Here is a 13787-nt window from a genome sequence, read left to right as displayed (position 1 = left end):
GACTGGCACTCTCCCCAGACCCTGGTGAGATTAAAAGAGCCTGATGCCTTTTCAACCTGTTTTCCCATGCTCACCTTTCCTCACATTCTTTTGTAGTCAACTTGGGGCTTCACTGATATCTGCAGGAATTTATTTTCTTTATCACCCTGCTGAATGAGACTTGTGCTGTTTTTCCAACTTGGATTCACAGGAGAAACATGAAAGCTAAAGGCACACCATATAAATAAACATGGAATGGGAACATGAGAGGCGAACACAGAGGCCTGGTGCATACTAGAGAGACAATACAGCATAACAAATAGCAAGTTGTGCTTTGCCCGTGGCAATTTTCAGCTACATCAATAATTATATAATACAGAAGCCACTGATTTCTTAGTTGCGGGTCGATGCTGGGTTTTGTGTCACCTGGCTCTATTGCTTATTGTTGACACAAAGCAAAACCAAAAATGAGTGCATTTGCTAAATCAGACCAAATATCCATCTTGAACTGGGGTTGTCCTGGGAGGGTAACAAGCTGGCATAACTGAGATAGCAATGTCTTGTCACGTGTCCCAAGCACCAGGCAATCACAGGTATACTGAGTGTAAAAGAGATGAAGAAGGTACAGGATGCACAAATGCTTCCTATTCTTCCACATCCACCTCATTCCAAATAAGGCCTCTCACATCATTCCACCAATAGGGAAACTTGCACGACCATAGAGGAATAGTACAATTTCCCAGGATTTGAAAGTTCCATTTCAGATGAAACCATAGCCTTTTCCTTTACATGTTACTTGTGGGTAGGACAATCACAGTTCGAAGGACAAGTGGGGCCAGCTTCTCACCCGACCTTCAGGTTCACATCCTTATGGTGGCCTGCTCTCTGATGCCCATGAATTGAGTTTGGTTGTCTGCAAAAGAACTCCTAAACATGAGCTGCTGCTTGTACATCAGGAATTCCATGCAATTTGGACACCTGGCTGTGCGGGCACCCCAACTGCATAGAGCCTTTAGGCACAAAAAGCTTGGTCAGAACAAAGACCCATCAAGTTTCCTGCTTGGCAGGGGGTTGGATTCGATGGCCCTTGTGGTCTCTTCCAACTCTATGATTCTATGATTCTAAGTCCAACCTCATCAAGACTAGATCCCCATGGGATACCCATCAGCAGGATCTGAGCAGAATAGGACTTGCAAGTAGGGGTTGCTTTGCAAACAAATGTGCAGGGTATCACAGTCCCACACCTGCTTCAAACCATTTTTTGCTCTACACATGCTACAGAAATGAAAGAGCAGGAAATGTAAATTCAGGTTTCCCTCCACATCATCTTCATGCCTGATTTCTGAAGGCCAAGAGCTACTGACTGGGGAGTTTTGTCCATAAAGCCAAGTCACCTTAAGGTTAAGGCGAGAACCCCCAAGGAAGGTGAGAACTGGGGCCAGTGAAGGGTATGGCCTGGGGAGAGGGGGGTGTCTGGGGGAAGTGTGTGATGTAGGAAGATACCTGAGGGCCACATATCAGCCCTAGGCCCAAGGTTTCTTTACTATACACGACATCAAAAGTGTATTTGCATCTAACATGTAATGTTTGGGGTTTTTGAAAGAAAGAAAGAAAGAAAGAAAGAAAGAAAGAAAGAAAGAAAGACTACATTAGCTTCTGAGGAGGATGATAATTTATGAGCTCAAATGATGGGCAGAAGGAAAATGGAGTCTTTTCCTCTCTACTGCAGTCCTGAGGATTATTCCTCTTCTAAAGCTTGTATGGGATTTTTAGGGGGGTAGGGATTACCTTTCTGGCACCAATAAGGGTCTGCTCCCCTCTGGGAAATACTAGATTCTGAAAAGGTACTTCCCTTGGGAGCACAGCAAAGAAGAAATTGTTTGATGCTTCTCTGATCCCATTAGCCATTAGCTCCACCCTCCACTGATGTCATTTGCATTTTTAAGCCCTGCATGAAGGCCTGACCCACCCAGGAGACAAGGTGAGGCAACTGTCTCAGGTGGCAGGATCCACAGGTCTGCCCCCAATGAATGCATCATCTGCTTGCTGCCACTGCATTGGCAGCAACAGTTGTGGCATGCTTCTTGGAGGCTGGATCTGCCACCTCTACACCTCTTGTTCCCAATGTAGATCTTCATTCCCCATATTGTTTCTGATGGGTGGGGGTGACATTTTGTGGTTCACCTCAGTTGCCAAAATGTCTTGGGCCAGCCCTCCCTGTGTGTCAGTTGCAGACACATTTGTACCATGTGTTGTTTGGCTCTTAAAGGACTACAGATATTGCAGATCAAAATTACTTCTATGTCCATGAAATATTATGTATATATTTGTTGAGATAGCATGGATTGAGCCAGAGATCTATTGCATTGCAAAGTATGGGCTTTATCACTGAGTTACGGTTCCACTACTCAGTTCCCCCTTGTGAGGCAAAGCCTCAGATTTGAAGCTGGTACTCCACAGAGAGCATTTTCACTGGAAATGCTATGTTTAATCCACCAGGCCATGCCACCCTAGCAAGAATTACAAAGCTGATGTCAGCGAACACCATAGAATAGCAATTGGGTAGTGCTATATTGCCATGAGCACAGTGAACATCAGAGCCCAACACCACAGCACCAGACTAGGCAAGCTTGTCCTCCTAGACTGGACTTGTAACAGGGGCTTCATTGTGGAAGCAAATCCACACTTCTCCAGGGATCTAAGAATCTGGTGGAAATAAAAGGTACACTAATAATGCATATTATGCAAGTTAATGCTAAATGATGCACTTACGTGTCATTTTCTCCCTCCTGCTGTACATGTTGGGCATTATTATTTACCTCTCTTAAAACAGGCCAAGTTAAGTGAGTTTGTAGAATGTATTTAAAACATGCACTTAGATAAGAAGCCCATTAAAGTGACGATTATATTCAGCAGGCATAATTTTTTTTACAAGAGGAGCTATGGCATATGCGGAGAGGAGCGCCTTCAGCCAGCAAACCCACATTCAATAGCATAGTACTGTTCTGTTGACACAATGGAGGGGAAAACCGGGGCAGAATTTGAATGCTGTTGTTGGGTGCCGTGGCCGTATGCATCGTGAAAGAAGGTGTCACAATTGCTGCTTTTCCTGGTACGCCCAGGTTGATCAAAATGACTAGAATTTCCCTGCCCCCACAAAAAAGTAACCAGTAACCTACCTCTTTATGGGCTGAGAATTGGGTTGCAAAACGATCGTTTTCAGCTCAACACTAGCTAGACACACACAACCCACACACCCATTTATTTTTTAAAAAAGGAAACTAGGATTATTTGCTCCATTTCTTTTTTGTTTATAAAATTTTTAACAATGTGAGCACTTATGTAGCCAAAATATGTGGGCATGTGGCATCACACCCACACCCGAGTTGTTTGGGGACCCACAAGATTTGCAGATGAAACAGTAAATGTGGGTGGCCCGTCCATGACGAATGAGCATGCTCGGTGGTCAAAGATTGTTGACTGAATGCCAGGAAGGGGAGGGAATGGAAAGGAGTGGGGTTGACGGCATGGATTGCCAAGGATGCTGAACAGCACCATTTCACCCAGTTATATTTTGTCCTACTTGTTCCATACCAATTCTGCTCTGTTGCAAAATTATGCGTACACAAAAGCCCAGATTTTATTACCAGAGTGCTGACATTCTATAGCAGCATTCCAAAGAGTAAAGATTACAGTTGGCCCCCCTTTCTCTCTCAGTTCCCATTCCTAAACAACCAATCAGTCAAAAGAGGTACCATAAAGGTAAAGGGAAAATTAAATCAGATAAAGGAAAACGATTGAGAACTGCAAGGATGTAACCTCCCCTCCTCCTCCTCCTCCTCCTCCAGTGGTGTGGGCTTCTTGTAACGAGTGAGCCTCAAATATAGATTTCCAGCCATTAATACCATTATTTAAATGCTAGCCCGGGAGGGAGAGGGAGCTGCATCTGACCCACACGACTCCCCACAAACAGCAATTACCTGTAAAAGCTTCCCAAGTCAAATCTAATTAAACAGAGAGAGATGCTTGGAAGCTGAATGGATGGGGTTTCTTCCTGAAAAAGGGGGAGAGAGGCATCTGGAGGAAGACACTGCTGCATATATTTCTCATAAGAGATGCTAACCATTAAAAAAGAAGAAGAAAAAAGAACTACCCATCCAGAAAACAATCAGAAATTCTCTTCCATGCTATGGAGAAAAGGGCTCCCCAGCATGTCTTCTCGGCTAATTAGATTGCAAGCTGCCTGAGGCCTGGATTTGTCTTTTATTTCTTAATAAACAATGTTACATTCCTGTGTTAAATATTAAGTAATATTATTGGTCCCAGACTTGCAATCTTCACTTCAGGCACAGGTCCAACCAAAGCTAATGGGAGGTTAGATCAATTGCATAAAGACTATCTGTAACATCACGGGGCACGTGGGACATAAGAAGTCAGCTCCGGGAGCCCTTTAGCACAGCTCAGTTTGAAGGCAGAAACGCCAATGTGAAGTCTTCGCTTAAGAAAGAAAACAGTTAAAGTTGCATTTGTCATTGCTAACGTATCCAGGACTACTCTTGTCACCACGCCAACACTTCTCAACTTTATGAATGCAGCTTCCCTCTCCGCCCCCCTCGCTTAGAGGCTTGCCACTTTGCTTGGACTATTCAGTGTGGTGGTTGTTGTTTAATGTGGAGGCTGAATGCCAGTCTAGGCAGTTAAAATACTAATGGTCCTCTGTTATGGTATGCTGTTATGATTGAGACCCTGGTTGCATCGATTGGTACTAGAATGGACACCATTTCCCTTAGGTTCTTCATATGCATTTTTTCCAATTATCTTTTATTGTTTTAATATTTCTAACATATAGAGACAAAATACAATTTCATCTTTTCTCTTGTATTTTTCAACTTGCCACCCCATTTTCCATGGGGCTGTTGTTTCTCCCCTTCTTCTAGACCATATCTGCCATTCTGGTGTCATAGAAATGGAAGATCTTAAGAAAGTAAAAAGAACCTGCTGGATCAGACCAATGGCCCATCTTGTCCACCATTCTCTTCTCACAGTGGCCAACCAGATGCCATGGGGAAACCCGCAAACAGGACTCAAGCACATGAGTCCCCTCTTGTGGTTTCCAGCAACTGGCATTCAGAAGCACTGGCTGTTCAGGCAAACCATCATGAGTAGTAGTCCAATTTGTCCAATCCTCTTTTAAAGCCATCCAAGTTGGTGGTCATCGTTGCCTCCCTTGGGAGCATAGTTCAAGTATGTGCTGCATTCAAAGTATTTTCTTTTATGAAGAACCATTTGGGAGTCTGAGTCTTATGGGAAGATCCACAAAAGACCCATTATTCTGTTCTGATCTGGCTCCTTCCCAACATCTGTCTTTCCCATGTGCTCCTTAGGACTTAATGGAGGAACACTACTAGGGGCTATAAAATGGGTTAAGACATTGGGGCAGTGTTTTTCAAACTTCGCTCTTCAATGGACTTCCAGTGCCACCTTTCTTCTGGCATCCTTAAGTGCTTTGGTTCTTTGGCAAATTAAGCATGCTATGCTGTACAGGTCAAGTTCATCTTATAGGCTGACATGGTTTGCTGACCCAGCTATCCAACTGGGATCTACCATGGCCTATATAGCGCTCACATTTGACTCACTTCTTTAGTCTGAGCAGCTCATCAGTCAACATTGGGAAAAGCCACTGAATAGGCTTGCATTGTCCTACTTGCTCTACCTCTGCTATAATCACCCCTTGTTCAATCAAATCATCTACATCTGGTCCATTTGCCATTTGTCTGCCTTCACAGGAACAATATGTTCTCCCTCACATGCCTTTCGGTGTCAGGCAGGGAGAAAAAGAGTCTAAGAAGCCAGAAGTCCATTGAGTCCAGAAATTCCTTGAAGTCCAGAAACTTCAAGGAGGTGACATGGTCCCTCAGATTTGGAAAAGTGCGTATTTGGACTGAATTTTGTACATTCTCTGTTAAAAAAGAAAAGAAAAGAAAAGAAAAGAAAAGAAAAGAAAAGAAAAGAAAAGAAAAGAAAAGAAAAGAAAGGTATGTTTCTTGGAGATTATGTATACTGATACATAGTCTGCAAGAAACATGCTTCTTTTTCTATTTCCGGTTCAGGAGTGTACAAGCTGTTCCTCCTGGACTGCTTCTGACCCACTGCAATCTGTTGTGGCCCACAGCTGATCCCACTGATCAGGCAAGCAGTAGGGAGGAGAGGGGTGGCTCCAGATATATACTTTTCTGCACTCCAGTCTCCATTTCACCAATTTCAGTTGTTTCCCAGACAGCTGAACAGCAAGGGAGATTAAAATGAGGGGAAAGGTTTAAACTTTACCTTTTAAATCTTACTTCCTACACTCACAATTCCAATGGAAATCCCACCCCCACACTGCTATTAAGCATACATGCATAGTCTAAACTTAGGCTGGGGGACATTGTGATATAACAGAGCAACAGGGCCACAGCCACATCTGCAGCCATGAGCACACTGGTCATTGTTGAAGGCAGGGATTGCAGAGTTAAATAAACACACCAGCCTGGAGCCAAAATCGGGTCTGATGGCAGTGAGGCTGGCTCAACCCTGTTTCTGAAGCAACCCCACACCCTGACTGCTGCCTCCATATTTTGCCCTGACTTGCATAGCCAGGAAGACTGCAGATATGGTGGTGGCCCTCTTCTCTCAAAATTTTGTTCCGGGGCGGGGGTAGAGAAAGAGCATTCAGAAGCAGTCTGAATCAGATCAGGCCTCAAGTGTTGAAGAATCAAGTGATGTGGAAATCAAGTGATATGCATGCATTTGAAAACTGACTCAGAGCTTTAGGTCACAAGATCATGCACTGAGCTGCGTCACTTAGCCACTTCTCCAGCATTCTTCATGCTACAGAGACAATCATGAGAAGTTTTTAAAAAATAAATAAATCTCTGACCACAATCTTCCTATGAGGAAGTATGCAAATTCTGCCATGTACATACACCCGCAGTTACTTGATTGGCTTTCTTGTAACTCAAAACAGTGAAAATGACACTTATACCCTGCGACCAGCTGATCAATCTTCTAGTAGCCTAGTTTTTTCCAGGAAAGAGGCCTCAGGCAAGTCTGTGTGACCCAGAAAAAGCATTATTTTCTATACTCCCAATATGTGTTTACCTGCCCACATCCAAGCAGACTGATGCCTATACTCAATAGAATGTCCTTCTGGTTTCATGAATCATGGCAGTATAGCAATAATGGCTTGTGAAATGTGGCACATTATTAGTATTATTTACATTTGCAAACTGCTTTTCCTCCAAGGAAGTTGGAGACAGAATACATGTGTCATTGTGTCAGCAGCATTCACTAGGAGTGGGGCACAGCCTTGGAAAAATCCCAAGCTGAAGCAGGATGCTTTCGAGGAATTCTGGGCTTGTCTTATGTGAAGTGAGATCTGTAGGAGGCACTTCAAGTCAAAGCTCAGACTCATCCCCCCCACCACAAGTGTCTCATGGCAGCTTAGTGACACACACACACACACACACACACACACACACACACACAACCCTGCCAGCAAGTGCCTGCTAAAAGTAAGACCAAAGTAGTAGTAGCAATAATAATAATAAAAAATTATTATTATTATTATTATTATTATTATTATTATTATTATTATTTATTTATACCCCGCCCATCTGGCTGAGTTTTCCCAGCCACTCTGGGTGGCTTCCAATCAAATGTTAAAAACAACACAGCATTAAATATTAAAAACTCCCCTAAACAGGGCTGCCTTCAGATGTCTTTTTAAAAGAAGATAGCTGCTTATTTCTTTCACATCTTGAAGGGGGGGCTTTCCACAGGGCGGGTGCCACTAACGAGAAGGTCCTCTCGCCGGCCAGAGGTACAGAAAACACCAGGGTAGGGAGAGCGGGATGAGGAGCTCCATAAGGATGGACAGGCCAAGCTTTTCATCAGAGGAAATGGTTTTACCCATACTCTTCAATCCATGTCCATTGGGAAAGGAAAGGGAATCCTTTTTTTCTCTTTCCACTTCCACCCCAATCAAGTTTGAAAGATGCCTAGCACAAGAACCACTTGGTTGATTTATCTGTAGGTTGCCTAAAGGCACATCTCTCACCTCTGCTATTTTCAGACCAAGTGTCCAGAGAATATTGGGAGGATGAACCCTTTTTACCTAGCCCAAAATGGCAAAAGCTGTCCTTGCAGGAAAGCCATTGTACTGATCCTGAAATTTGTCAGGAATCAACCCCTCGGGCGGGGGGTGGGGATACTTGCAATTATTAAGAAAACATAGAAAGGGGTTGGTATCCAAAAACTTCTTTCTCACTAATGGAAAAAGATGCGCCCTGGCTAGGGAGTTACAATTTGAGTTGGTTTCTTTGCATTGTTAATTATGGGTTTTAACACTACAAAACACAGATTACCAAGTAGAAATTAGTACCGCTTGTCACAACTGTGGGAAGATTGTCATTACTGCATTATAGCTTTATCTCACCAGCCATAAGAATGTTGTAGACCAGCATGCAAGCTTGACAATGGAATGGCTTTCCTGACCTCTAGCAGTGCTTTTTTTCCCTGGGGGGATGTAGGGGTACACATACCCCTAACATTTTGTGAATCTAAGTTTGGCCTCATTGAGTAGGAAAATGAGACTACTCCTAAACATTTTTCTAGGAACAAAAGCACCGCCTCTAGGTATCTGGGGAAAGGAAGCCACCTATAAGCTGCCAGAAAAAGTGAGTGTGCCAACTGAATAATGAAGAAATCAGGAGCATTTATGTGCTTCCTTAGAAAAGCTCATATTGCACCTGCTATCTAATTTCCAGGGTGTATTTAAAAGTGCAGCCACACCAATTTCACCAATCCACATAACAATATTTAGGCAGTGAGATGCAGGGTGGTGTGAAAAGCTCAATGCTCTTATGCATCATCAAGTGGCTACATGTTAGTTTCATTATACATCATGCACATTCCATTGTTGTTGCTATTACCACTACTGCTGCTGCTGCTGCTGCTGCTATGTGGCCATATTTACTGCTGAGGAGAGTTAAGAGACTAGCAGTTGGTAGGACAGAGGCAGTTAGTGCTTTTGTACCTCTCTTTTATGGTCAAATAGGTTTTGCCAGTTTTAAAGTACCACAAAGCCTTCAGAAAACTGTAAAGAATGATGACAAAGAGGTGGGTCTGCTCACATATACATAGGAACAAAGAAAGCTGCCTTATTATACTTGAGGCAGACCTTTGGTTCATCTGGATTAGTATTGTCTACTCTGACTGACAACGGCTCTCCCTGCCTGTTTCAGACAGAGAGACTTTTCCAACTCTGCATGGAGACGCTGAGGATGGCCAGCTTGGAACAGTTGCCTCCCCACATCCCCCCAAATGCACCCCACCCCATCCCCCCCAAAAAATGGGCTCAAGAGTTTGGCCCAGAAGTAATTTCAACTAACTTAACCTGGTTTCCCCCCATTAAAAATAATGGCCAAGATAGGTTTAATAAATTATTACAGTGAACAGCTGGACAAATACATAAAATTATGGGGGAAATGTTCATAGATGTTTTCATGTAAAAAAAATCTATCTTGTAAGTATAAAATTACCCACAAGTATTTCAGTTCATGAACCAGTAGGCTTTGTTTTTTAAATTTTTTTTGTGTACGACTCAAAATCTGTATACACAAATCTGAGACATTTGTTTTTAGTAGCACTGCAATCAATGGCAATTAAGTGCACATAAATGCCTTGGATTTTAAGTCAAAATGTCTGGGACTGGCCCCCTCACTAAAATGTTAGGGAATGACAGTGAAAGTTAGATCCAAATCTAAGATCCACTCAGAAAGGAACAGATAATGGACCCAAATCAATGAATGAGTCCTGCTTGTGGAAGCTAACACAATGTCTTCTACTAGTGTAACTGGGCTTTTCACCCCTGTCTGTCACCTATACTTCCCCATTTGGCTCTTGTGGGGAGAGTGGAACCCCTAGAACAGTGCATGGGGGGAGGAGAGGTTCAATTGTTTCATTTGGCAAGCTGAAATGCTGGTTTTGACAGAACGATCTCCTTAGCACTATGTTGAATTTCTAAGAATTGCATTACCATTTGTCGGAAGTTAATAAATAGTTCCTTGCATTTACAAAGTGCCTCACACTGCAGTGATTTACTGCTATTTTATCATCTTCTTTTTTTTATATAAAAAAAATGTTGCACAGTGACATAATGGAGTATTTTCGTTATGATTGTTCCTGCTGCTGCAAGTTGAATTCTTTAAAGGTGGCCACCATGCTGTTCTAGGGACGGTAAGTAGCCCGTGAACAGAATGCACTCAAAATTCAGAACAAAAACCAAGTCAAGTGTGCTGTCCTTGAGGAAGACAGAATGAGTATGTGCAAAGCCTGTAGCTTTTGTTTGCTAGCGGAAAGTATCCAAGGGAGTAAAATGCTGAAACCGGAGGCAATCAATACTTCAGTTGGACAATTTTTTGGCCATCTTTGTTTATTTATTTCAACTCTATTCTTTGTACTCTGCACTTGTATGCAAAATGCTGTAAAAAAAACAGGTAACGGACTCCATTTAACAAATACAAAAAAACCCCTTAGAATATATTTAAATCATTTAAAACACACACAAAACCAGAAACATCATAGCAAGAACAAAATAACAGCCTATCAGAATTAATATACGGCAGCCTGTCAAAGACCCTGTGTAGAAAAAAAAAAAAATCTTAACTATTATTCTAAATGCATACTAGGAGCAAATCACACATTGTTCTTCTCCAAGAGGAAGGGGATAATAATTATTTATTTATTTATACTCCGCCCATCTGGCTGGGTTTCCCCAGCCACTCTGGATGGCTTCCAACAGAACACTAAAATACAATAACCTATTAAACATTAAAAGCTTCCCTAAACAGGGCTGCCTTCTGATGTCTTCTGAAAGTTTGGTAGTTATTTTTCTCTTTGACATCTGGTGAGAGGGTGTTCCGCAGGGCGGGTGCCACTACCAAGAAGGCCCTCTGCCTGGTTCCCTGTAACTTGGCTTCTCGCAGCGAGGGAACCGCCAGAAGGCCCTCAGTGCTGGACCTCAGTGTCCGGGCAGAACGATGGAGGTGAAGACGCTCCTTCAGGTATACATTAGGCGCAGAGAAGTAGTTGTCTCAGGAGAAGATACCAAGGAGCAGGGAGTGAAGAGATCTGGATGTTCCCACACACTTGCACACCCTAAGCTAGATTTCTGCCCTCAGATGTGCCAGCCAAGGCCATCTCTTCACTTTTGTTGAAATAAGATTCATTTGCCAGCCACATTCGTTCCCTCTCTATGCCACCCAGCAGGAAACTTCGACTGTTAGCTTTCATGAAAAACAAAGTAAGTCAATCGGACATCTATAAAGAAAGTTAGAAAGCAAAATGTGGAAAGTTTATTAGGCAGACACAGAGGCATTGCTGTTGCTAAGGACACTTAGTCACTGTTGCTTAGCAATCAGAAGAAAGGAACATGAGGCATTTCCTCTATCTTTCCTGCTGAAGAGATTCACTCTCTTCCAACAGGGACAGCTTGAAATGAGAAGTGCAGGAGCAAAATGAATGATGCCTTGTGCCTTTAATAGCTGAATGAGTATCACAAATCAAACATGGCAAGCCTTTACTAGTATGGAACTACAGTTATGGAGGAAGTTTCACCTGTTGGCATTCTATCTGTCAGACATCTTAATACTTTTGTACAGTCACATATTTATTTTGGGCTGAGCGGCTCGTACCATTGTGAATGTTTGGGAGGGGAGAAGTGTTGAGGGTGAACTTTTAAAAAATGAATTTGACGTGAACTAGCATGTTTTGTTAAAGGATGAACTGTAACTGATTCTTCTTGTAAAAATGAGCCTTCCAATCCCTGGGTTCATATGAGGATGAAATATAAAATATGCTGGCCCCAGACCATTTAGGGCTTTGAAAGGTCAGATCCCTAGTGTTTAGACAAGAAAGAAACCAGTAACCAATGAAGACTGATGTGATCCTATAATTCTGGTATTTACATTGAACCATTGTGAACAGCTTGTCATTGAATTAGCTGAACCAATAGAAGTCTCTGATTTCATCCCAAAGCTAACCAGGTCTATTTGTACAAGGTTTTGTTTTGTTTTAATTAAAATTAAAATTAAAAAAATGCAAATTCAAGATGTTCCAAATTTCAGACCCAAAAAGGGTAAAGATTGGTGGCATATGCATCATGTAAATCAAGCATTTTCTTCTTTTTGCATAATTAATTCTACTAATTAGGGGAGGGACAAGAATCTATCCTGGGCAGACACACGCAGAAAGAAAGAAAGAAAATATTCATATAAATTTCTGCAAAGTGATCTTTGGAGGGGTGTGGAATATTAAATTTAACAGAGGTTTGTCTGAGAAATTTCAAGTCAGCTCTACTTTGAAGCCAGATCTTACCAAATCACATCCCACATTCTCAGCTGCCCCATCCTGGCCTAGCAGTCTTCCCATGCACATACTGACACATCCATTTAAACTCCAAATTTTAGAGGCTGGCTTTTTGCCAACACAAGCAAAACCTGGGGATTAAGACTTTTTCTCCAGTTCAGATTTCAATACGAATGACTCATGTCACAGAAGGCACTTCAGCTACCAGCATGGACCAAACAAAAGCATGCCCCTTCTTAGCCAACACTCCCACCCCACACCCCCATTCAACATTCAAGGAAACTTTGCTTTTTCTATGAAAGATAAAAACCGGACTATGTTGCTTGCTTTTCAAAGGCCTTGACATGCTTTTTATACTGCCAACGTCACTTAAGAGTAATCCAAGGATATGCTATTCAGATGTATTTGCAGTGTCTACAGCAAATTGTCTAAGTCCTAAATAACAAAATTTCATTTTGCAGTGATTGTTAGGTATTTATATAACCAATGGTTGCTTCTAGTTTACCTTTCCCTGAAGGCCAGTGAAGCTGCAATGCACAAGCCATTTGCTCTAGAGTAGCTTCAGCGAAGGAAATAATTGTTTTCAAACAGGGGCCGAAATCCAATATATTTTCACAAAACTTCTGTACTCTCAAAATCAGAGTTTGTGAAGTTTTAAAAGATAAGCCCTCACCAAAATAAAGAAACAAATCAGCATTCACATTTTCTCTTCATATGTGAATTAAGTCCTTACTTAGTGGCAGAAGAACCTTCAAAGTTTTTATGCATCCAAGAATTGCTTGCTTATGGTACCAATCATAGGAACACAGCCACTGAAACTGCTTTGTACTAAGCAAAACAGTGTTGCAACACAATCTCCCAAGTGGTTTAAGAAGCAAACCCTCTTCATGTGGAAATCTGGGGACTGTAGTTCTGTTAGAGGAGCATGGGTCTCCTAACAAAACTCAGCACTCTTCACAAACTTCAGCTCCCAGATTTCTTTAAGGGAAGACACACCATTGTTCAAAGTGGTATCATTGCACTTTAAATGCATGGTGTAAATAATGGCCATGTCCTTATTTTCTGGATCCAGCAGCCTCACCCCTTCTACACAGCCTCTCCCCTCCATTAGCCCTCAATCCTCCAACTCTCTTCCCTCAGGCCACGTCTTCTGTATCAGACCCTCCAAGTGTTCCTATTTTCCATGGACAGTACTGGATTTACAGAAGCCATCCTGGTTTCTGATTTCAACCTGGAATGTCCCACTTTTCCTTAGGAGGTCCCTATTCTCATCAGAGAAATGTTGGAGAGTATGGAGTTATGCAACCCCTGAGCTAAGCAGATTAGTAACTATACAACCTTTAGAAGACATCTGAAGGCAGCCTGGACAGGGTAGTATTTAAATGTTAAATATGTTTAAT

Source organism: Podarcis vaucheri (assembly GCF_965113315.1).
Source record: "Podarcis vaucheri genome assembly, chromosome: 4".
Taxonomy (NCBI): Eukaryota; Metazoa; Chordata; class Lepidosauria; order Squamata; family Lacertidae; genus Podarcis; species Podarcis vaucheri.
This window is presented reverse-complemented; position numbering follows the sequence as displayed.